At 39.0% G+C, this 26,643-nt stretch overlaps 1 protein-coding gene across 1 annotated transcript in view; it reads right to left on the reverse strand.

Moving 5' to 3' along the window:
• The window catches only part of LYRM7 (LYR motif containing 7), a 248,132-nt gene that overhangs the window by 147,005 nt on the left and 74,484 nt on the right, over nt 1–26,643 (reverse strand). Inside the window, exons 5-7 of the transcript XR_015166910.1 lie at nt 8,828–8,937; nt 5,382–5,466; nt 4,375–4,504 (exon numbers count right to left, since the gene is read on the reverse strand). The gene's annotated coding sequence lies outside the window, so the exon portion shown is untranslated. The remainder of the gene's footprint in view (nt 1–4,374; nt 4,505–5,381; nt 5,467–8,827; nt 8,938–26,643) is intronic.

Genomic DNA, 26,643 nt, shown 5'->3' on the forward strand with positions numbered 1-26,643 from the left:
AAAGGAAGAAATGAAGAACCCCAGGGTTAGTAGAAGGAAAGAAATCTTAAAAATTAGAGCAGAAATAAATGCAAAAGAAACAAAAGAGACCATAGCAAAAATCAACAAAACCAAAAGCTGGTTCTTTGAAAGGATAATAAAATTGATAAACCATTAGCCAGACTCATCAAGAAACAAAGGGAGAAAAATCAAATCAATAAAATTAGAAACGAAAATGGAGAGATCACAACAGACAACACAGAAATACAAAGGATCATAAGAGACTACTATCAACAATTATATGCCAATAAAATGGACAACGAGGAAGAAATGGACAAATTCTTAGAAAAGTACAACTTTCCAAAACTCGACCAGGAAGAAATAGAAAACCTTAACAGACACATCACAAGCACGGAAATTGAAACTGTAATCAAAAATCTTCCAGCAAACAAAAGCCCAGGTCCAGACGGCTTCACAGCTGAATTCTACCAAAAATTTAGAGAAGAGCTAACACCTATCCTGCTCAAACTCTTCCAGAAAATTGCAGAGGAAGGTAAACTTCCAAACTCATTCTATGAGGCCACCATCACCCTAATACCAAAACCTGACAAAGATCCCACAAAAAAAGAAAACTACAGGCCAATATCACTGATGAACATAGATGCAAAAATCCTAAACAAAATTCTAGCAATCAGAATCCAACAACACATTAAAAAGATCATATACCATGACCAAGTGGGCTTTATCCCAGGGATGCAAGGATTCTTCAATATCTGCAAATCAATCAATGTAATACACCACATTAACAAATTGAAAAACAAAAACCATATGATTATCTCAATAGATGCAGAGAAAGCCTTTGACAAAATTCAACATCCATTTATGATAAAAACTCTCCAGAAAGCAGGAATAGAAGGAACATACCTCAACATAATAAAAGCTATATATGACAAACCCACAGCAAACATTATCCTCAATGGTGAAAAATTGAAAGCATTTCCTCTAAAGTCAGGAACAAGACAAGGGTGCCCACTTTCACCATTACTATTCAACATAGTTTTGGAAGTTTTGGCCACAGCAATCAGAGCAGAAAAAGAAATAAAAGGAATCCAAATTGGAAAAGAAGAAGTAAAACTCTCACTATTCACAGATGACATGATCCTCTACATAGAAAACCCTAAAGACTCCACCAGAAAATTACTAGAACTAATCAATGATTATAGTAAAGTTGCAGGATATAAAATCAACACACAGAAATCCCTTGCATTCCTATACACTAATAATGAGAAAACAGGAAGAGAAATTAAGGAAACAATTCCATTCACCATTGCAACGAAAAGAATAAAATACTTAGGAATATATCTACCTAAAGAAACTAAAGACCTATATATAGAAAACTATAAAACACTGGTGAAAGAAATCAAAGAGGACACTAATAGATGGAGAAATATACCATGTTCATGGATTGGAAGAATCAATATAGTGAAAATGAGTATACTACCCAAAGCAATTTATAGATTCAATGCAATCCCTATCAAGCTACCAACAGTATTCTTCACAGAGCTAGAACAAATAATTTCACAATTTGTATGGAAATACAAAAAACCTCGAATAGCCAAAGCGATCTTGAGAAAGAAGAATGGAACTGGAGGAATCAACCTACCTGACTTCAGGCTCTACTACAAAGCCACAGTTATCAAGACAGTATGGTACTGGCACAAAGACAGAAATATAGATCAATGGAACAAAATAGAAAGCCCAGAGATAAATCCACGCACATTAAAAAAAAAATAAAAAAATAAAGTGAATGACAGAGGTGAATCAACAGAGGCAGGTTCCCTCTGCTCTTGAGGCTGAAAACTGAAGAGTTAAGAGGGCAATAAATGCAGGAGAAGAGCTGGTCAGTCCACACATGTGAGTAACTCACGGCTGGAGCAGGCCTTCTTCGAACTGCTGAACTACTCCCTGAACTGGCAACAGCACTGATCCTCTGAGCTGCTGGGGAAAGGCAGGTGTTTGTAGCAAAACACAACATGAGGCCTTCAAAGCAAGTAAAAGGCAAGTGAAGCTCAACAAAGCTTTCATTTTTCAAGTTTTAGCATGTATCACATTACCTGGAAGGCTTGTTTAAACATAAATAGTTGGGTATTACTAGCTTTCTGATTCAGTAAGTCTGGAATTAGTCAATAATTTGCATTTTTAATAAGTTTGAGGAGATACTGATGCTACTAGTCTTTGTGGCATGTTGGAGAACCACTGTTCTATCCCATTCTCCCACTTTCTGCCTCTGCTCCAGGCTGCCACCACCCAATTATCCTGTGCAGACAATTCTCAGAAGGTCTTCCATCTATGAGGCCGGCGGGAGTGTTTCTCCTCTGTTAGTTCCCTAAATTCATAGCTCCCTTGTGCTTCTATGATTTCTCCAGCATTCACTTAGGAGGACAGAACTTGAAACCTGTTATTTCATCATCTTGGCAAAACCAGAAACCACTCTTCCTTCAGCTTCCTCCTGTCTCTTTAGTTTAATATTTACCTAAAACCTGGGTGTGAGTCATCCTGGTTTTGCCAATTAAAAATAAAATAATATAGAGAATGTCTCATTAAACTGTCTATTCCTGTTCAATTAAGTAACATAAAGTACATCAAAACTGCAAAGTTGTCATCTGAAATCATGTCCAACAATAGATTGCCTCTATTACAGCAAGTTCTCTCTGGAAAACCCATTAAAATAAAAGGTCAGTTTGATGGAGAAGGAAGTGGTAAAAGATTGTGAAAAGAAAGCAGAGCAGTGCAAAAATTTTCTAAACTAGAGACTGTGAGCCCAAAGCTATAGTTACATGAATTTTAGACCAAGTATTTTCAAACTGTTTAATGTTTCCCTTATGTTGGAAATAAATGTCTTCAGAAACTTGATTATGCCACAGTATTCTAATTATATACATAGGTTTTTAAAAAAATCTATTGCCATTTAAGTAACATGTATAACAACTCATAATAAAGTAATAGTTTATAGCCAATGACTCATTGTAAAGGGGTGAACTGAATTTTTTTTAAGTGAAGGAAAACAAAGAGGAATAATAGAAGAAAATTTTATAGAAAAGTTTATAAGAAAAGTTTACATATTAAGTAAACTCTATGGTGAGACTGGCAACTTGTCAAAGGCAAACCTTTTTATCTGAATCACACACACACACAACCCACAAACAAAAACACACACACAAATATTGCCTTTCTTGTCTGTAAGTGACTCTATTTCTACTCTTTGAGGTGGAGTTCCTTTGATTACTCTAAGCATGTCTGCTATAGGATAAAAACTAAACTGTAGATGCGTACCTAAAATTAAAAAAAAAAAAAGATAAAAAAGAAGTGACTGAACTATTAGAAAAAGTTATACATACATTGATATAGTAAACATGTAGTTTCTCACAGAATTATTCTCCTGGGACCCTCTCTCTTTCTACTCCCCTAATCCAACATATAGAGAAACAGGGCACACTTTGAAAAACCCTGCTCTAGTGGATTTAAAAGAACTGAAATCAACAGCAGCGCAGATTTAAAAGCAGGCTTTTTCTCTTTAAATTGGGAAGAGTTGAGGATAATATCACAGCTCCTCAGACGCAGCTCTCAAGGGAACCACAAACACAGAGCTCAGTGCCTCAGCCTGGCTGCCACAGCCGGTGCTTCTCTTCAGGGGAAGCGGAGGCCCCCTGGCCGCGGCCCTGTGCTCCCTGAAGAATGGCTATGAAAGATGAGTACCAAATTACAGTAATTTAGACCTTTTAGCAATGTTCTGGGAGCAGACAATAACTGACATTCATCTGTGGAGTGGAACAAGGTTAATGATTCAATCCCATTTTTATTATGAAGGAATCTTACCCTGCTGAAATCTGCCAAAAGGAAAAAAAGAAAAAAGAATCAATATGTATTGTTTCTGCAGTGTTGGTAGCGGTCAGAGTTCTAAGGAGAACACTGTTGAAGCTAGTCCTTCGCTCACCATGTAAATTATTCTACCCAAGTGGTTCAAGAAAAATGAGTATATGGGATGCTACCTTGCAGATTCCTTGATGCAGATTTAAGTAAAGTGAAAATCTACTCCCTGGAGTCATGACTGTGGTGAATGGTTCCCTGGTACATGTCAGAACTGTTTGTCAAGACATTCCATTGATCGGGAAATGCCTTTGCCCATCTAACGATAGAGCCTCAGATCCACAGAGAGCAGCTTTCCTGACAGTACTGGTTTCTACTGGCTATACGGCTGGCATCTTTAGCTGTAATAGAAAAAATGACTACTTTGGAGGTCCGACAAAGTTTGGGAAGTATGAGGGTGCCAGAGAAAATCACTGGAAGATGTCACTTGATTCACAGCTTTCTGTGAATACAGAAAGTTCAACTTACGAGCTCTGTATCCTTGGAGGGAAGTCTTTGTGGACTCAATTCAAAGAGTTTTCTTTGAACATGAATGCTCCAGCTCTCCATGGGGTCATGCAGCGAGAATGAATTGGTTGTACCTTCACCTGTGTAGTTGCTGAAAACAACAATAAAGAACCTCTTCAACATAAAAAACAAAACAAAGCAAAACCCAAACAGTACAATGCCTGCACTTAAGATGCTACCATTCTCTAAAGCACAATGTTCTGAATGCTCAAGAACAGTTTTGCAACAAGTAACCTGTTCACTGAGAGAGCAACTCTAGGTACATTTTTTTTTTTCCAAGGCAGGAAATCTGTGAGTGGAGGGGGACAGTAAAGGCCCAGGGTGTTCTCCCCTGCCTCTTTCTCCAGTAAAACAGAAAAGAGGCCCTCTGATGGAACTATAAACCCAGAGAAAAACAATAACTCTGTGTGGTTCCCTCAGGGTAATGAATCCATGTGTCAGCTGAAGATTTCTGAATGCCAGTACCTTTATTGAAAAGTATTCTCAGTGGTGGACTTTCTAGTGCTGTAAGAAATCAATGGGGAATATAATGTGTGGGAAGGAGCAGGGACTAGGACTTAAAAAAGTCAAGGCTTTGTCATCAGAGGGATTTGGGGTTTTAATCTCACAGACAAAAGACATTCTTGAGCTAATTCTTTCTAGTCTCTGAGAATTATTTTCCTTGTCTATGAAATGAGGACTGACAAAATTTTCTCTAAGATCCATTTAAGTTTAAATATAGCACCTGAGGACTCTATCCTGTGCAAAGGCTTAAAATCACTCATCACCCATGATGCCATTCTCTTTTCTACCCTTGGTTTAAGATTGAGGCAGCATTTTGGTGAAGAGATGAGTCAGGCAGTTACTGCTGTTTAGTTGCTAAGTCATGTCTGACTCTTTTTGTGTCCCTATGGACTATAGCCTACCAGGCTCCTCTGTCCATGGGATTTCCCAGGCAAGAATACTGGAGTGGGTTGCTATTTCCTTACCTGTGTCTGAATATTGGCACTTCCACCTATCAGCTTCATAATCCTGAGTAAGTTGGCTAACAGATGTATGCCTTAGTTTCCCCACCTGAAAAATGGAGAGGAAAACAATCTGTCTTATAGGAGTAGCTGTGAGAATTAAATGTGTTAATTCAGTGATGACTTGCAAAGTACCATAAACATCTGAATGTTTATACAGAAGATTCCACATCTGAATGTTTATACAGAAGATTTCAGTTCAGTTCAGTCGCTCAGTCGTGTCCGACTCTTTGCGACCCCATGAGTTGCAGCATGCCAGGCCTCCCTGCCCATCACCAACTCCTGGAATGCATTCACTCTCAAATGCATTTTTTTTTTTTGAGACCAAAGATGGTGATCCAGCATTCTCACTTTTGCCTCTCAGCATGGATCCATATTCTTCAAGACCCTTTCAGAGGCCTGCAACCATTTCAGTTTACAGGCCTGTTAGCAGTAAGAGTCGATTCTGTTCTGTGAGCTCTCTTCTTGCTGCTATTACTTTAGATCTTTGTTTTTGTCTCCTTCACATTGAAACAGCATGGAGAAAACTATTGATTTCACTCTCTGAAATCTGAGAGATCTGTGCTTTTATCAGGCATTCTTCATTCTAAAAATGACTGCTGTTCAGCAAGATTTTCATTTTTTTCCAGGTTTCTAAGATTTTTTACATGCTGCCTGCTTTTTATTGAGAATAAAGGGGAGAAACATTTCTATAAAAATCAATTTTTTCTTCAAGAAAAGGAGAAGTAAAAAAATGTTGGAGATAGGGTAAGGGAAAGAGCTGTGATCAAGCTGTCTGTCTAGTGTGTCTGTGAGTGAGAAGGAAACAGATGGAAGGAGAATTACTAAGAGAGAAGGAAAGTGACTGAGAGACCAATTTTAAGCAGAATCAATTAAAGGGAAGTAGAAGATTGGAAAAAAAAAATAAGCACATGGCACCAAAAGGAGAAAGTCTGATGAAGAGTGAAGAATAATAAAAACGTATAGCAATTCATGTATGTGACAAATTCAAGCCACATTTGAACAGAAACACCAAAGGAAACAACAGAGAAGGATCTGACGGAACATTCCCATCACTCACATAAAGTGATGATTCTTTCCCCTAATCTTTCTTTAATTTTTTTGATTGAAATACTTTTACTTGCAAATTTCTAAAAGTTATTGCTCTCATGTGCCATTTTCATTCCTTTTATGATTTTTATTAAGACTAAATAATTCAGTGAAATATAAATATATGTTCTGTCCCTAAGTATTTCCCCTCCTCCATCCCAGGAAGGTGGTTAGATGACCATTCAAGTCATCTACAGAAACGATCTGTGGTGGTACACCAAGAAAATGTGCTTAGGCTTCTGTGTTTATCAGTACGACACTCCAGATACCAAGCCCACTGAAAATAAGAAAAAAACATGGAAAATAAATATTAATCCATAGAAATTCTTCCCTGATCTGCCAAGAAACTAAGAAATGGTCAGGGGCTTACAGCAACAATGAAGCTGGGAGATCCCAGCCAGGCTGAGGATGTAAGATCTCATTATCCTCCCAGCCGTTTGAGCTTACCGAAAGCCCCTCATTAAAATGGTTTGATCCCCTTTTCCCCTCAAAAGAAATAGTTAGGGGCCAAAAATGAAGTCAAAGAGGGAATTCATAGAGTGCTCAGATATGGTATAAAAAACATTCCAAACATAATGTGCATCCAGGTCACCTGGAGATTTTTTTTAATACCCAGAGCCCCAGGTTCCAATCACTAAACATCCTGTGATTTTAAGAAGTCCCCTGGTGTGCAGTTAAAGAAATGATAATGCAGACCATTATCCTAGGATCTGCAGAAATTTACCAAGCGAATGCTCACTTTCATGAGACTGGCTGTCTAAATCAACCTAACTGCTGAGCCAAGCTCATGCTGGTATAAAGTGATTCAGATATACGTGAAAAATATGACAGGTATGTAATCTGTATGTATTTACATGGAGAGAATACATATTTTACACATGCCTGGGTATGTGTACACTTCTGCTTCTGCACTTGTGTATCTTTTTTGGTGTTTTATATTCAGAACCAATTATTATTGATTCTATACAACCACACCAACATTGTACACTTTCTGCAGTATTCTATGTATACAGTAGGATATAGGGCAGCAATTTAGAGTTGGTCTATATGAAACCTTTTAAATTTATTTATTTTAGCTTAGTGATATATCTTGCGTAAAGGGCTATTCACCTCAAAAAAATCCTCAAAAAATTCCTTTATAAGTCATATGGAGTTAAGCAAACATCTCAACGCCTTGTGCCATGTATTTCATTAATTTATTCAGCAAGCATTTTTCAATATTCATTCTGTTTAAAATAAGAACTTAAGTAATTCACCTACAGTAGGTCATGTTAAGACCTAGTGAGAAGTTTAAGTAATTCACCTACAGTAGGTCATGTTAAGACCTAGAGAGAAGTGAGGTAAGGGCTCACCTTTCTCTCCTCTACTCTTTCCCAAACTCTACATATTTATCCTAAAAGATTAACCCAATGTATAAAAGCAACTGTAGTTTTTCTTTGGGTCACCTGATGAAATCACCCCAAAAGTATCTTTTTATAAATTTAAAAATTCTACTGATTAAATTCAAACCCCACAGAGAATATTCCAAATTGAGAAATTTAAGTTAAGAAAGATAAGCTTAATTTCTTTAGAAAATAGAATGTCTTCTGTGAATTCCTTGTATTTACTTTTTTAAGATTTCCATTTACTCTATTCAGAGACTGAATGGCAAAATTTCTTCCATGTCAATAGAAGAAGGATTTGTATCTAAATTGTACGATACTGGAATAGATACAGACTACAACTTAAATATTGGTCTTAGGCAGATGTTCATTTCAGAAACTTCTAATATCTCACTTGTATATAATAATGAACAATGTATATAATAACATTCAGTTAGGGTTTAACATTCTTAGAATAAAATAACAGAAAACACTCACTGCCTGTCTCAGTGATAATATTTCAGAAGCTACTGTGGCATATTTATGACCAACAGAGAAGAAGTTGGAGGTCTCTATTTCTTTTACAAGTGATGGTGGTTTGGGGAAATAAAGAATGTGTTAATGCATTGGTAAAGACATGGGTTAGCAATAACATAAGCATTGCTTGTAGGATAGTATCAGAAGCTGGAGACAAGTATGACAGAGATGCAAGTGATATGCAAAATCAAGGCAAATCTATGTTCTTCACCACCTGCCTGTTTCTTTGTGAAAAATAACTTTTATCTGAAAAATTAAAAATAACCTAGAGAGTCCCTTTCAGGTTTCCAGCTGAGGTAGAAGGCCCCGCTTGCCTTTTACTGCTTTGTGAATCAGAGAACCTTTTCACAAGCATCGTTTCTTATCTAACAGTCAAACAACTTCAACTACTGTTGTACGTTAGATGCTAAGGAACCTTCTTACCTTCACTATAATACTGTACGGTTCTGTTCCCACACTGCATTTTTACTTCAAAAACACTGAATTTTCATTTGTTCTGTTACTATAAGTGTCTCATGGGTGGAGATTCATTTCTGAAAGCAATAAAAAATTCATTTGGTTCATAAAAGAACTGTTTATGAATTGTACTACCAAAGCTGTTCTTGATATGCTATTAAAACAGAGTAGTTGAGAAATCCCATTAAATCTCTAAAGAAATTTTTTAAAGTTACCATTTTAAAGGACTGACTTTATCATTGTGTTATTCAATATGCCTAAGCAATAGGTCCATTCTTCTAAATCCTAAATAAATAATCCATTAAAAAAACATGGCCAAATGGTTTTAATCTAGAAAGAGTAGCTATTAAGTAATATCAAAACCAAGCAAATGCATCAAGACTTTAAATTTAAAAATTTTAAAACAGTGAACAAAATATCTCATTTCTTCTACAACATAAGCAGAAGAAAACTTCTCTAATGTTTCTCCACATGTCACAAATCACCGTATTATTACTACAGATGAAAAGTGTCAATAGAAGAATCATTCAAACACACAACAAATTTGACTCAGAAATTATTTGCTTAACAAATCACCTGCAACGCAGGAGACCCTAGTTTGATCCCTGGGTTGGGAAGATCCCCTGGAGGAGGGCATGGCAACCTACTCCAGTGTGCTTTCCTAGAGAATCTCCAAGGACAGAGGAGCCTGGCGGGCTACAGGCCATGGGTTGCAAAGAGTCAGACATGACTGGCGACTAAGCACAGCACAGCAACAAATCACAAATTATTTTGGTTCTAAATGAAAAGTTTGATATGGAACTTTATTTGGTGAATCAGTCAAATGAATTGATAGTAGAAACTCCAAACTTCTACCCAAAAGGGTTTTAAGGGTTACTAATATGTTTGGAAGGGGATCTTGAAGCTAAGCTTGCAAAGTACTCTGTACTCCATTAAGAATCTGTGACCTATCTACATCATGTAAGAAGAAGAAATGGAAAGTTGAGGGTGGGGTGTCAGGGGGTCTTAAAGACACAGATGCCCCTAGTAGTGGAGATCAGGAGAGTGGAGATGATGTAGAAGGAAACTGAAAACAAAGAAAGAAAATGAAGCAGTCATGTTCCTCACACACTGCATAAACTACGTGGAAATATCCTTTCAGCTTTAAGCATTCAGGAAAAACTGATCCAGCTAAAAGGGGTCTTTATAACTTGTATAAAGGCAAGTTAAATTTCACATTCAATTTCTTAACAATTACTGCCTCTCACGTAAAGAGAGGAGATCCTCAGGGGTCATTTGAAAGAACTATCCTGGATTAGAATTTTGCTTCTCCACTATTATCTGTATAATTTTGAACAAGTTACTTAACCTCTCAGATTCTTACTCTTTGCATTTAGAATTTTTACGAATCAGCCCCTAAAGTGGTGCATGGCATACAACAGGCACACCATAAATGTGGATGAATGGATGACTGAATGAATGCTTACCTAGGTTACATGAGACCTGAATAAGCATGTGCATAAGATGTGTGACAGCCAGTAAGAATGCAACAAAGACTGATTTTTTTTTCCTTTTCCCACATCTCCCACTACCTACTACTATGACTTCTCTTATTCTTTAATGGATCAAAATAAAAGAAGTCAATTATTTAAGGCAAATCTCTAGTTATTTCAGTTCCCAGAGAACAGGAGGCCAAGGGAGGTGGGAAGAAAAGGGACAGTGACAGAAATCCAGGAGGTTCCTTCCCTTTCCTCCCTAAGCACCTCCTGACATGGAAGCAGGAAGCATGGCCATGGGCAGAGCTGCTGTCAAAAGCTTCCTTGGAGGCTGCTGCTGCTGCTGCTGCTAAGTCGCTTCAGTTGTGTCTGACTCTGTGCGACCCCATAGACGGCAGCCCACCAGGCTCCCCCATCCCTGGGATTCTCCAGGCAAGAACACTGGAGTGGGTTGCCATTTCCTTCTCCTAGCCTATTCCAAACTCTAGTACTTTCTCTTGGCAAACGGTGACCAGAGGTTTGGATCCAGGATTCACACAAGGCACTTGGAGGCATATACTGTGACCAGTGAGGAGTCTGTGACTTTGCTGGTAGGGTCAGGAAATAAGTTAGCAGTGGTCAGCTACTGGCTCTAGGCTTTCCTTCTCTAGCCACTCTCAAGGGTAACATCCCACATGACCCCAAGTCCTAAAAAATACATTCTCAGATGATGCAAGCCTCTCCATAACACTTAATATCACAGGAATATTTCTGGCCCCAAGTGATCATTTGGAGTAGGAAATGGCAACCTATTCCAGTTTGCTTGCCTGGCGAATTCTGTGGACAGAGGAGCTTGACAGGCTACAGTCCATGGGGTCACAAAGAGTTGGACATTTCTGAGCACACTCAGGTCACCATTAGAGATAGACAGTCTACTGGGAATGCCCAGCTGCACCTAGCAGGATTCTGCAGTCTCCTGATATATATCAGGCTTACTAAAGTAGTGTGAAAGGCTGTTTTGAAACACATAATTATGTACCAGAGTATTATTACATTTGGGTACTTTCAGCAACCTTGTCTTTCTCTCTCTCTCTCTTTTTTTTTTTTTTACTGAAGTAGAATTGTAAAAAGCAAAAATAAAGACTATTTTAACATATTGGCAACTCTTGGCAATTGAGTAATTCTATCTAATTCTACCATTTAACATATTGGTGATTCTCCTTGGCAATAGAAGGGATTACATTCAGGAAAACAGAACCAAAATGCCTTTATCAAAGATACTGTCACCTAAAGATGCTGCTGCTGCTGCTAAGTCGCTTCAGTCGTGTCCGACTCTGTGCGACCCCATAGATGGCAGCCCACCAGGCTTCCCCGTCCCTGGGATTCTCCAGGCAAGAACACTGGAGTGGGTTGCCATTGCCTTCTCCAATGCATGCAAGTGAAAAGTGAAAGTGAAGTCACTCAGTCGTGTCCGACTCCTAGCGACCCCATGGACTGCAGCCTACCGGGCTCCTCCATCCATGGGATTTTCCAGGCAAGAGTACTGCAGTGGGATGCCATCGCACAGAGCAAAAACTGACAAAAGGAATTCTTTCTTCTCATGGAAATTGATAACAGTTTAACTTGCCATTCCACCCTTATTAAATTCATCCCCCTAAAAGTTAGGTTTTAGTGCTAGTTCTTCACCTTGGGTCAGAACTAAACATTCTTCTGTCTGTGTAATATGAACAGCATCTGGTATTTAGACGCAAGCATACTCAAAGCATACATCAAAATAATACAATAGAAGAATACTTCTTTACTGGGATGGAGAGTGAACAAGGTCTGTGGAGGGAAAAACAACTTTCAATATTTGAGGAAAATCTTTAGCAATGAACAGTAGGAGACTGTAGAAACTGAAAATGAAAACCAGAAAAAAGTCTTTCTCTAAATCTAATTTCCCTTTCCTAATTCCTTTTGTTAAATTGTTTTCTTCTCCCTCTTCCATTGCATCTGTAAGTGGTTAACTGTGTCTAATGTTCTCAGAAAGACTTTGGAGCAGGGGGTAAGATGCTAAGATCGCTTAGGTATAGGCCTGCTGAAAATGGAGATGTAAAATAGGTACTCCTTAAGTTTGTGTTTCAGACCAGCATTTTAACTGCCAAAAACCTTTCATATCAGACGAACTTCAGTTTTAATCATCCATCTTCCTCTTACAAGTTGTGTGGCCTTGGAAAATTTACTTACACTTTCTGACCCTCAACTAACCTTTTGGAAAAAAGATATGGGAAAAATTAGTGTTCCGTGAGTTTAAATTTAATACGAGAGAGAGAATGGAGACAGTTAATTAACATTTGTTGTTGTTGTTCCTGTTAGTCCCTCAGTTGTGTCCAGCTCTTTGCGACCCCATGGACTACAGCCCACCAGGCTGCTCTGTCCCCGGAATTCTCCAGGCAAGAATTCTGGAGAATTCCCTTCTCCGGGGGATCATCCGGATCCAGGGATTGAACCCTGGTCTCCTGCATTGCAGGCAGATCTTTACTGTCTGAGCCACCTAGGAAGTCCAATTAACATTTCTTAGGCACCTAATATATGCCACACACTGCTAGTTTATATGTTTTCTTTTATGTAGAACTCACAGCAAGCTTTTCAGTTACATGTCCTCTGTTCTGAAAATGAAGAAAGTGAATTTTAATGAAATAAAGAATGAATGAACCTCTGTCCAAGATTATACAGCCATTAAGCAGCAGAGATTTTAACACAGAGCTCTCTGAGGCACAGACCGCACACATTACTGCTATGTGGCCTCCCAGGGGGATAATACAGACAGAAATTTCGGTAATATTGGGGCAAAGGGGTTGCTAAATAGAGCTGTAGTGGGCACAGGACTCTGATTTCCTGATATCATCATAAAACTAAACAACCATAGAAATACTTGTAATTACTGTAAATTATCAGAAAGTAAATACTCAGAATCAAAGATGGACTGTTTATGATACTTCTGAGATTAAGGCCTCCAAATAACAGGTCAGTTATATGGGTACACGCACACACTGAGAGGTACATATGCACACACACCCAACTTCATACACTTTTACATACAGGTACACATATGTACACACATACACTCATGTACATGTACACACACATACAGGCACTCAGGTACTTCACATCTGGATTTACAAGGGAAAAAACTTTGAAGCCCATAAATAAAAGCAGAATCTTATTTCAGATTCTCCCAGGATCTTAATTTAGGTTTTAAATTTCCCTTTATAATTCTAAGCATCTGGCCTCGGAACACCCACCCTCGGCTCTGGTATTTGTGATCCATGTGAAAAATTTCAGTTGCTAAGTAGGAACTTCTGGTTTCAAGTGATAGTCCAACTCAGCCCATGCTTTCTGATGATGAAAAGTATAAGTTTCTTCTGCCTTGGTTGGCTAAACGTAGGGCCAGCCTGCAGCAGCAGAGGAGGGTATGAAAGACACCACTTCCTCCTAAGACAGAACCACTCTAAGCCAAAATGATCTTATCAGACAGTTTCCCAAATTACAGATAAATGAGAATAAATAGTTTAAAGAACTGTATCCAAGAAGGGAGCTCTGTGATGTTCAAAAGTTAGAAGAATAGAAAGAAAAGGCAAGAGGTTGAAAAAGTCTGGAAATTAGCTTACCTGAGTATCTGATCTAGAACCATCCTTTTCAATTCTGCCTGATTAACTTTGGTATACTCAATCAGAGACAGTAGAAAAATAGAAAGGAACTAAGACATTTAATTACATCTAAACCAATGCTATGATAGTGACAACTTCAAATTTAGAAAGATATCATGAAAAAACTCTTCTTCTGTACAAATTTATTAATGCATGAATGGTAAAGACTTATAACCCAAAAGATGATACAAAAAGTAATCTGACTGTTTGTCCAGTATGTGCAAAACCAGTTCTCTGGTCAATCTTGATAACTGCTTATTCTTCTTGCATTCAATTTTCTCCCAGAACTGGCTCATATACGTATCTCTGACCTCTGAAAAGACAGAAATACCAGCTGGTAAGAACCATCCAAGTTCATCTCTAAAGCATGGCCATTATCTGGACTATTAGCTCTGCCCAGGAGAACAGAGTGCGTTCTTCCCCTCAGTACATTTTCCCTAGGCTTGTTACAAGAAACAAGTGACTAATCAGGGAACGCCTAATGTGGCTGGAGATATCATAGAGATGCTTTCAAATACTTGCCCCAACCCAGTGAGATAGGTACTATGATCACACATCACAGGGAGGAAACCGAGATCAGGTTACCTACCCAACGTTTCTCATTATAATGTGATGCTGCAGTTGAAGCCAACTCTTCCTCCATTCACGTTCCCTGGAATCTTGTGATTTTAAAAATGATGAAAATGTTCATCTAAATAATAAACAGCACCTAGAACCTCCCAGATTTTCTCAAACGTATCTCTTTTAGGAACAGAAAACCCCAGGCACCAGGAAAGGAAAACATTCCAAAATAACCTGAAGGGCTTGATGCTTATTAAATAGCAAGATGGTTCAGTCGAAAAAGCTAATGATGCCAAGGAGCGTCAGATTTTCTCCAGAGCTTCAAGGTGAAGACAAATAGAGCTCTCAGCAGCATTACACATAATGAAAACCATCAACAATTTCCTGCTTCTTCTGTCTTGCGCTGATACTTCTGTCGTGCAGATCACCCGAATTTGATTGCAGGATTTTTCTCCCTTGTTGTTGCCAAGAACTATAAACACCATGGGATGTAATAAAGTGGTGCTCTGGGTCTTTTATTGTCATTATTATTCTAACTCAGTTTTAGAAATTAGATGTGACTTTACTGGCTAAGAGCAGAGCTCGCCATCTTTTCACATAAGGTGTGCCAGTCAGACACCCCCAGTCATGTCACCTCTTATTCATCAGTTTTGCAAAGGTGCCCTGGGGAAAGAGCCATGGCAAGCAGTGAGACACCTGTAAAATGCATTAAAAACTCTTCTGAGAATGATTTTTCTCTGGGACTGAGCCACATTTACTAGGTGACAAACAGCCTTCTGGGCATTCATTTTATCAGTCAAGTATGCTCGAAAGCTCAGTATTCTCCCACAACTCTCACTAACTGTACCTCCACCCTGACATCTTTTTATTTTAAACAATGTCAGAATTAGCTGAATGGTCCTAGTCCTAAGGAAAGGGCCAATGCTGTACTTGAAAAGCACTAAGGTGTCCCCAAGAGATATATAACCCACTCTCTAACCAGGCATCCTAAATTGAATTCAAACTCTGTCCTGAATTAGCTAAATATTTTGTATAAGTTACTAAGCCTTGATTTAATTCTCTCCTGTCAAAAAGAGCTTATAATACTTCCGAGGGTGACGGTGAGTATAAAAGAGACAATGTCTTTTAAAGTACTTACATAATGTTTGTTACTTAATGAGAACCTAGAAGAGTGGTTGGTAAGTAGATATTTGTATCTGTATATAAAACGTAGGAACATTAGCAAAAGGAAAAAGAATGTCTTTGCCACCAAAACCAAGAGTTATATGGCCATGTAAGTTTAAAAAAATATATAGGTTTCAACATAGGGAAACAGATTTCTTTACCGAAGATTTCCTTAAACTTGTATTATACTAACACACATTAGGAACCCACTAGAGAAAGCTATAATTAAAAAAAAAAAAAAAATGGAGCTTCACGGATGCCAACCAGTCAGCTGAAAAGAGACACGCAAATGTTAAATCAACACCCAGAAAAACTGTCCCTAGAGAGCTTCATGGGAGGTCAAGCCAATTTCCACCTCAATCTGAAAGAAAAAACACCAAAGGCAAGCAGAACAAGCTCATGAGAGAAATAAGGACACAACAGACTGAGAGAAAAAGGCTTCTCAGGCAAATTACCTAAAGTGAAGATGTCCATGCTCTGTGTATGTCCACAATTCCTTCGGAAACAGCTAGTACAGAGACGTATGACAGAAAAGCCAAGGTTGAGAAGTGCCTGGAAAGGGTCACTGTACTCTTGGGCTCCCTTTTCTCACTGAGGAAACCAACAGAACTTCCAATCTACTGGAGATGTTACTGTGAGGATTAAATAAGATTGAGCCTTTTTAAAAAAAACACCAAACTGTTAGTCACTGTTACACTGAATGTAAGTTGGGACCACTTAGTAAGGAACAGGTGAAGAGAAGGTCAGGATTTATTATAAAATCTAGAGAAATAATGGAATGGGACCTTGCTACTCAAAATGTATTCTATGAACCAGAAGTATCAGCATGATCTGAGAACTTGCTAGACATGTATCAAAACTGATTGAAACATAATATGCATTAAAAAAAGATATCTAGGTGATCTGGATACACATTAAACTTGAGAGGTATTTGCACACTAACTTTATAGAAGGAAATATTAAAACTTGGCAGAAGCTGACCATAAGAAAATAAAGCTAAAAATAAACCATGGTGCTAAAAAGACATAATAGGCCCCAAATGGAGACACTTATGCTAAGTCCCACATGAGGAAACCAAGACTTAATACCTAATCTAAATGCTGTTTCAGCACATGTCAAGAATGTAACCTTTAACCAGTCAACTTGGAATTACCCAGTCAGCACTAGTAAGATAATCTACCCAAAAGATTCCTCCCATTCCCTTGAGAAGGGTGACCTTGCCTGAAACAATGCATTTTTTGCTAATAATTTCCTTTTACACTCACTCCCTTTCTGCCTTTAAAAACCTTTTCTTTCCTTCAGCTTGGTGGAGAGTCCCTCTCTATTTGCTATATGGGATGCTGCCCCATTCCCGAATCATTTAATGAAGTAAATTTTATCTTTAAGTTTATTCGGTTGAATTTCTCTTGTTAACAGGTTTGGTAGCAGCAAGGGCATCCAAGGGGAGCTTCTTACAGCATTCAAGGACAATGAGAAACACAGGTGTGGTACCCTAGAACTCTGTTTTGAGTTCACTGTCTTTATTATCGCCATTTTCAAGGACCATGGCTAAGTTCAGCAGGGTTCCGAGCTCCACTCTGTTGTGTTGAGCTCCTGATCTAACTGTCTTTCCAGTTCAGGGCTTAGCGGATCAGCTTGAGCTGGCAGACAGTTCCAACTGCAGTCTGAGTCCCAAACCTTTGGTTCAGTCAGACTGGAACTCCCCCAGTTTCAGTTTACAGGCCACATTTGCAGGAGAATGCTGGTCTGGTTCACACTGGAAATTGTTGGTAGTTGGTTTTCTCTTGTCTAGTCCACTAACATCTCTTCATTATTGTTAGTGTGTTAAGGTGCATGTTTCTTTGTCTTGGTTTGTCTAGACAAGGTCTATTGTTAATGGAAATCTTTGGGGGAAAAAACCACAAAAGTTGGGCACTGGTTGAGTATTTAAGAGTTCTTAGAGCACTCACTACACAGAATAAGTTGGTAATGAAAAAGTTGGATTTATCCTAGGTCACCTGCCAACTTGAAGAAAATTTCCATGCCAGGTAAACTGTGAAACATCACACAATTCTTAACTGTGTGGCACATCACTTTTAGGTATTAGTTTGGCTCTGAGAACACAAAGGCTTAGCTAAAAATAATTACAACAATAACAAAGTAAAAAATGGGATCTTCAAAATCCAAAATGTTAAGTGTGCCACCTGGTGGCACACCTGCTTATTTTATGTCTAAGAACTACAGTCCCCAAAGCTATCAGTTCAGTTCAGTCGCTCAGTCGTGTCCGACTCTTTGCAACCCCATGAATCGCAGCACGCCAGGCCTCCCTGTCCATCACCAACTCCTGGAGTTCACTCAAACTCACATCCATCGAGTCAGTGATGCCATCCAGCCATCTCATCCTCTGTTGTCCCCTTCTCCTCCTGCCCTAATCCCTCCCTGCATCAGAGTCTTTTCCAATGAGTCAACTCTTCGCATGAGGTGGCCAAAGTACTGGAGTTTCAGCTTTAGCATCATTCCTTCCAAAGAAATCCCAGGGCTGATCTCCTTCAGAATGGACTGGTTGGATCTCCTTGCAGTCCAAGGGACTCTCAAGAGTCTTCTCCAACACCGCAGTTCAAAAGCATCAATTCTTCAGTGCTCAGCTTTCTTCACAGTCCAACTCTCACATCCATACAAAGCTATAAATATCTACAAACATGGTAAAATACTACCAAAGACACAACCTAGAAACTATGCCCATTATGTGAAACATTTCAAATCAGTTCAGTTCAGTTCAGTTGCTCAGTAGTGTCCGACTCTTTGTAATCGCATGGAATGCAGCACGCCAGGCCTTCCTGTCCATCACCAGCTCCCGTACCTTGCTCAAACTCATGTCCATCGAGTCGGTGATGCCATCCAACCATCTCATCCTTTGTCATCCCCTTCTCCTCCTACCTTCAATCTTTCCCAGCATCAGGGTCTTTTCAAATGTGTCAGCTCTTTGCATCAGGTGGCCAAAGTATTGGAGTTTCAGCTTCAGCATCAGTCCTTCCAATGAATATTCAGGACTGACTTCCTCCAGGATGGATTGGTTGGAACTCATTGCAGTCCAGGGGATTCTCAAGAGTCTTCTCCAACACCACAGTTCAAAATCATCACTTCTTCAGTGCTCAGCTTTCTTTATGGTCAAACTCTCATATTCATACATGACTATTGGAACAACCATAGCTTTGACTAGACAGAATTTTGTTGGCAAAGTAATGTCTCTGCTTTTTAATATGCTGTCTAGGTTGGTCATAACTTTTCTTCCAAGGAGCAAGCGTCTTTTAATTTTATGGCTGCAGTCACCATCTGCAGTGATTTTGGAGTCCCCCAAAATAAATTCTGTCACTGTTTCCACTGTTTCCCCATCTATTTGCCATGAAGTGATGGGACCAGATGCCATGATCTTAGTTTTCTGAATGCTGAGTTTTATGCCAACTTTTCCACTCTCCTCTTTCACTTTCATCAAGAGGCTCTTCAGTTATTCTTTACTTTCTGCCATAAGGGTGGTGTCATCTGCATATTTCTCCCGGCAATCTTGATTCCAGCTTGTGCTTCATTCAACCTGGCATTTCATATGATGCACCCTACATATAAGCTAAATAAGCAGGGTGACAATATATAGCCTTGACAGACTCCTTTTCCTATTTGGAACCAGTCTAGTGTTCCATGCTCAGTTCTAACTGTTGTTTCCTGACCTGCATACAGATGTCTCAAGAGGCAGGTCAGGTGGTCTGGTAGTCTCAACCCTTGAAGATTTTTTCCAGAGTTTGTTGTGATCCACACAGTCAAAGGCTTTGGCATAGTCAATAAAGCAGATGTTTTTTGGAACTCTCTTGCTTTTTCAATGAATCAGTGGATTTTCACAATTTGATCTCTGGTTCCTCTGCCTTTTCTAAATTCAGCTTGAACATCTGGAAGTTCACAGTTCATGTACTGTTGAAACCTGGCTTGAAAATTTTGAGCATTGAGTGTGTGAGATGAGTGCAATTGTGTGGTAGTTTGAACATTCTTTGGCATTGCCTTTCTTTGGGATTGGAATGAAAATTGACCTTTTCCAGTCCTGTGGCCACTGATGAATTTTCCAGATTTGCTGGCATATTGAGTGTAGTGCTTTATCACAGCATCATCTTTAGGGTTTGAAATAGCTCAACTCAAATTCCATCACCTCCATTAGCTTTGTTCGTGGTGATGCTTCCTAAGGCCTCCCTGACTTCACATTCCAATGTCTGGCTCTAGGTGAGTGATCACACCATCGTGGTAATCTGGGTCATGAAGATCTCTTTTGTATAGTACTTCCATGTTTTCTTGCCACCTCTTCTTAATATTTTCTGCTTCAGTAAGGTCCATATGGTTTTTGTCCTTTATTGAGCCCATCTTTGCATGACATGTTCCTTTTTTATCTCTAATTTTCTTAAAGAAATCTCTAGTCTTTCCCATTTTATTATCTTCCTCTATTTCTTTGCATTGATCACTGAGGAAGGCTGTCTTATCTCTCCTTGCTATTCTTTGGAACTCTGCATCCAAATGGGTATATCTTTCCTTTTCTCCTTTGCCTTTCACTTCTCGTCTTTTCTCAGCTATTTGTAAGGCCTCCTCAGACAACCATTTGCCTTTTTGCATTTCTTTTTCTTGGGGATGGTGTCTATCACTGCCTCTTGTACAATGTCATGAACCTCTGTCCATAGTTCTTCAGGCTCTCTATCAGATCTAATTCGTTAAATCTATTTGTCACTTCCAGGGTATAATCATAAGGGATTTGATTTAGGTCATACCTGAATAGTGTTTTTCCCTACTTTCTTCAATTTAAATCTGAATTTGGCAATAAGGAATTCATGATCTGAGCCACACAGTCAGCTCGCAGTCTTGTTTTTGCTGACTGTATAGAGCTTCTCCATCTTCAGCTGCAAAGAATAAAATCAGTCTGATTTCGGTGTTGACCATCTGGTGATGTCCATGTGTAGAGTCCTCTCTTGTGTTGTTGGAAGAGGATGTTTGCTATGACCAGTGTGTTCTTTCAGCAAAACTCTATTAGTCTTTGCCCTGCTTCGTTTTGTACTCCAAGGCTAAATTTGCCTGTTACTCCGGGTATTTCTTGACTTCCTACTTTTGCATTCCAGTCCCTTATAATGAAAAGGGCATCTTTTTGGGGTGTTAGTTCTAGAAGGTCTTGTATGTCTTCATAGAACCATTCAACTTCAGCTTCTTCAGCACTACTGGTCTGGGCACAGATTTGGATTACTGTGATATTGAATGATTTGCCTTGGAAATGAATGGAGATCATTCTGTCGTTTTTGAGATTGCATCCAAGTACTGCATGTCGGACTCTTTTGTTGACTATGATGGCTACTCCATTTCTTCTAAGGGATTCTTGCCCACAGTAGTACATATTTCAAATATACAAGATAATTGGCCTAAGTAGTGTACCTGAAAGTACTTTATAGGCTTTCATATCAAACAGAATGAAATACTTATTTTAATTGGTATAAAAAACATTACAAAAAGAAGACTCCCAAATAACTTTATTAAAAAGTTTGTTGCTAAAGGCTAATGAGAATTTCAAATACAAGATCATAAGCAAAAGTGAAGCAAACCATTAGCTCTACAGCTACAAGAGCTCTGTCAGACACTAAAATTAATACCTGGATCCCCCAACTCTGCATACTCCAAGGGGTTGATCTTTAAAATGCTGGTCCAGGGATCAATGTCTCAATTATTATCATCTGGAATACATGAAAAGAGATTATCTTCAAAGGGCTTATGCAAATTTTTCGACATCAGACTCACATGCCTTCTTGTCTACCCTCAAAGGAGAACCTTCCTATTGGCCTCTTTCAGAGTTGATACAACTCTGAGAGATTTTCTGGTAAATTGCTATGGTATTCCCTTAAACAGCTAAGGTAAACTAAAAGTTAATGAAGAACTTTGTCAAATTCTGGAACACTGAAGCTACACCCCCTAGTTTAAACCTTACTTGCCTGAAAAAACTGACAAGCCAGCTAAGGGTAAGATTCCTTACCAGAATCAGCTCTCCTGGATCTCTGTCTGCAGTACTCAGTAGAAAGAAGAAAATAAAATTTCTTTTGCAACCTCATTGGGAATGCCTCTTGAGTCCAAAGGGTTGTTTAGTACTGCCAGAAATATTTACTGTTTGTCCCAGCTAAAAAACTTACAAAGTAGCTCTGTGGTCAGAAATTGGCCAAATTGCAAAGCCTACTAGAAACATTTTAAAAGCCTTCTCCCTTAAACTAAAATAAAACTACATATCCAGAGGGAAAGAGAAACCTTTTAAAGCTCCTGTAAAAGAATTTATAGGTGGGTCAACCTATGATATCATTTAAGTTGCAAGCCAATTCCTTGAGGAATTGAGAGGAAGGGTCCTTAAAAATCTTTGCAAAACAAGAAATGCAGCTCCAGAGGCAATTCAAAGTTTACCCATTCCTTTTTACCAATTTCAAAGCCTCCTCTATTTCTCTTAAATGACTTATAACCTGCGTTCTTACCCTGTACCTTTGAGATGTAAATGATAAAGTGCAAACTTCAAGGAAGCAATTCTTATCAGTGAAAGAAAAGGAGGGTGCGGAAAGGTCACTTGAAATGTGGGCAAATGAGATGTCTTAAGTGTACTGAAGCTATGAGGTCTCTTCATACATCTATATGCTCACATGTGTCTCCATACGTGTGGTATTTTCTACCTCCACTTGGTAATGCCAAAACTAATCTGTAAAGGTATTTAACTGTTCTAAAGAAAATTAAATGCTTATATGAATTACATATTCACAAAATTCTTAAAAATACAATAAAACATAGTCCAATACTTTTCAGGTTCACATGACTTGAGATAATAAGCTTTAGTAAATAAAAGCCAGTTTGTTTCTTGGTTAAATTAAATAGGTATGTCTTTAGAGTTATCAACATTAAAAACAATTCTGACATACAACTTTCATTCTAACCTAGCTTTATTAACAGTCCATTAGGTCATGTCAGAGCTTAGAAAATTTGTGAGTCAAACTAAACAAAACAAAAAACTTGGGATGATTGCTGACTCTGTCTAATGGCTCATGAAGTTTTTGTGGGTAATATAAACATAACTTCTGAAGAACAAGTAAACTGAATAGATGTAAGTACGATAAAGAGTTTTAGATGAACTTTTCACAAATCTTTTTGAGATCCTGAAACAAAGTTTTGCTAAGTTAAATTAAATGATAGGGGCAAGAGAATATTGAGATGGTTGGATGGCATCATCGACTCAACGGACATGAGTTTGAGCAAACTCTGGGAGACAGTGAAGGACAGGGAAACCCGGCATCAATGAGGTTGCAAAGAGATAGACATGACCAAAGGACTGAACAACAAGTCATTAAATATACAGATCATTTCCAAGTGAGTTATTAATGACTAAACACAGGTTTATCCACTTCTGTTTTCCTTTTACAGAACAGTGGGAAGATCTATCAGTAAATATGTTCTGTGGCACACTGAAAAATTAGTTATGAGAAATGAACTGAGATCATTCTGTTGTTTTTGATAGTGATCAGGATCTTTAATTACAGCAAGAAGGATCTAGTTTCCTGATCAGGGATTGAACCCAGGCCCCCTGCATTGGGAGCACAGATGTCTTAGCCACTGGACCACCAGGAATATCCGCCTGTGTGGTTTATAGACTCTTAAAATTTTATGGCCTCCATGGCTGTCACCTTTCCAGTCCTGAGTCATAGATTTAAACAGAAATTATCAAGGCATTCATGATTCAGGATTTGCTTCCACTGGCAGGGCCCTACTTCCTTCAGATCAGATCAGATCAGTTGCTCAGTCGTGTCCGACTCTTTGTGACCCCATGGATCGCAGTATGCCAGGCCTCCCTGTCCATCACCAACTCCCGGAGTTCACTCAGACTCATGTCCATCGAGTCAGTGATGTCATCCAGCCATCTCATCCTCGTCGTCCTCTTCTCCTCTTGCCCCCAATCCCTCTCAGCATCAGAGTCTTTTCCAATGAGTCAACTCTTCGCATGAGTGGCCAAAGTACTGGAGTTTCAGCTTCAGCATCATTCCTTCCAAAGAAATCCCAGGGCTGGTCTCCTTCAGAGTGGACTGGTTGGATCTCCTTGCAGTCCAAGGGACTCTCAAGAGTCTTCTCCAACACCACAGTTCAAAAGCATCAATTCTTCAGCACTCAGCCTTCTTCACAGTCCAACTCTCACATCCATACATGACTACTGGAAAAACCATAGCCTTGACTAGACGGACCTTGGTTGGCAAAGTAATGTCTCTGCTTTTGAATATGCTATCTAGGTTGGTCATAACTTTCCTTCCAAGGAGCAAGCGTCTTTTAATTTCATGGCTGCAGTCACCATCTGCAGTGATTTTGGAGCCCAGAAAAATAAATCTGACACTGTTTCCACTGTTTCCCCATCTACTTCCTTAGTTTGGAGTAAATGCAAATGAGGCTATAACCAGGAACGTTTTCTTAACTCTTGAAAGTAAAGCAACAAATGACCCAAACAATCCTTAGACTCTCTGGCCTAAGTTTTCTTGATAATACAATAGCCCTTGATTATCTTTTAACTGTATAAGGAGTTATATATGCTGTAGCCAATACTACCTGCTATTCCTGGTTTAATATTTCTGGGCAAGGTAAAGCTATTTCATAACATCACTGAGCAAGTCACATGGCTAAAAAAGGTGACTCCTTCAATGGGGACTTCCTTTGACTTATTTGATTTTGATTGGTTTGGGTCTTGGGGACAATGGCTCTAAACTGCATCCAGATTGGAATTATCCTGCTTATAAGAAACATAGTAACCTCCTGGGCAGTTTGTGGGTTCTTAAAGGTTTTAAATGTAAGCTCACAGCCATTGGCCTCTAAGCAAATGATCTCCATAACTGGAACTTCAAAAATAGAACAAAGAGAATGACCATATTAAAAAACCTGAAGCTGTGACTTGTCATTTATTACAGAGATTAAGTGAAATGTCATGACCAGTGGATAACACATAAAGGATCAACAAAAGCTTTGAGAACTACAGAAAAGTAGCTGAGAGTGCTCCTACTGCCTTATAATTTGATTGCATTTCTCAGTTGAGTTGAGGGTCTGATCAAAAGGGGAGGATTTTTTTTTGGGGGGGGGGTAGGGGAGGATTGCTAAAAAGAAATAACAGGGCCAAAGTGGATTCACTTGTACTAAGCCTCACATAAGCAAAGCAAGACTTAATTTGTTCAGTTCAGTCACTCAGTCCTGTCCAACTCTTTGTGACCCTGCAGACTGTAGCAAGCCAGGGTTCCCTGTCCACCACCAACTCCCGGAGCTTGTTCAAACTCATGCCCATCAAGTCAGGGATGCCATCCATCTATCTCATCCTCTGTCATCCCCTTCTTCTCCTGCCTTCAATCATTCCCAGCATCTGGGTCTTTTCCCACGAGTCAGTTCTTTGCATCAGGTGGCCAAAGTATTGGAGCTTCAGCTTCAGCATCAATCTTTCCAATGAATATTTAGGATCTATTTCCTTTAGGATTGACTGGTTTGATCTCCTTGCTGTTCAAGGGACTCTCAAGAGTCTTCTCTAACACCACAGTTCAGAAGCATCAGTTCTTCAGTGCTCAGCTTTCTTTATGGTCCAACTCTCACATCCATACATGACCACTGGAAAAACCATAGCTTTAACTATATAGACCTATGTCGGCAAAGTGATGTGTCTGGTTTTTAATATGCTGTCTATGTTTGTCATAGTTTTCCTTCCAAGGAGCAAGCGTCTTTTAATTTCATGGCTGCAGTCACCATCTGCAGTGATTCTGGAGCCCCCCAAAATAAAATCTGTCACTACTTTCACTTTTGCCTCTTCTATTTGCCATGAAGTGATGGGACCAGATGCCATGATCTTAGTTTTTTGAATTTTGAGTTTTAAGCCAGTTTTTTCACTCTCCTCTTTCACTTTCATCAAGAGGCTCTTTAGTTCTTCTTCACTTTCTGCCATAAGGGTGCTGTCATCTACATATGTGAGGTTATTGATATTTCTGCCAGCAATCTTGATTCCAGCTTGTGTTTCATCCAGTCCAGTATTTCACATGATATACTGCATATAAATTAAATAAGCAAGGTTACAATATACAGCCTTGATGTACTCCTTTTGCAATTTGGAACCAGTCTAACTGTTGCTTCTTGATCTGCATACAGGTTTCACAGGAGGCAGGTAAGGTGGTCTGGTATTCCCATCACTTTAAGAATTTTCCACAGTTTCTTTTAATCCACACAGTCAAAGGCTTTAGTGTAGTCAATGAAGCAGATGTCTTTCTGGAATTTTCTTGCTTTTTCTATGATCCAACAGATGTTGGTAATTTGATCTTTGGTTCCTCTGCCTTTTCTAAATCCAGCTTGAACATCTGGAAGTTCTCGGTTCATGTACTGTTGAATCCTGGCTTGGAGAATTTTCAGCATGACTTTGCTAGTGTGTGAGGTGAATGCAAGTGTGTGGTAGGTTGAACATTTTTGGCATTGCCTTTCTTAGGGACTGGAATGAAAACTGACCTTTTCCAATCCTGTGGCCACTGCTGAGTTTTCCAAATTTGTTGGCATGAGTCCAGCACACTTTCACAGCATATTCTTTTAGGATTTGAAATAGCTCAACTGGAATTCCATCACCTCCACTAGCTTTGTTCATAGTGTTGCTCTCTAAGGCCCACTTGACTTCACACTCCAGGATATTTGGCTCTAGGTGAGTGATCACACCACTGGGGTTATCTGGGTCATGAAGTTCTTTTTTGTATAGTTCTTCTGTGTATTCTTGCCACCTCTTCTTAACATCTTCCACTTCTTTTAGGTCCAAACCATTTTTGTCCTTTATTGTGCCCATCTTTGCATGAAACGTTCCCTTGGTATCTCTAATTTTCATGAAGAGATCTCTAGTCTTTCTCAT

This window comes from Bos grunniens, chromosome 7 (assembly GCF_055505025.1).
Source record: "Bos grunniens cultivar Pamir isolate PY7600 chromosome 7, Bosgru_T2T1.0, whole genome shotgun sequence".
Classification (NCBI taxonomy): domain Eukaryota; kingdom Metazoa; phylum Chordata; class Mammalia; order Artiodactyla; family Bovidae; genus Bos; species Bos grunniens.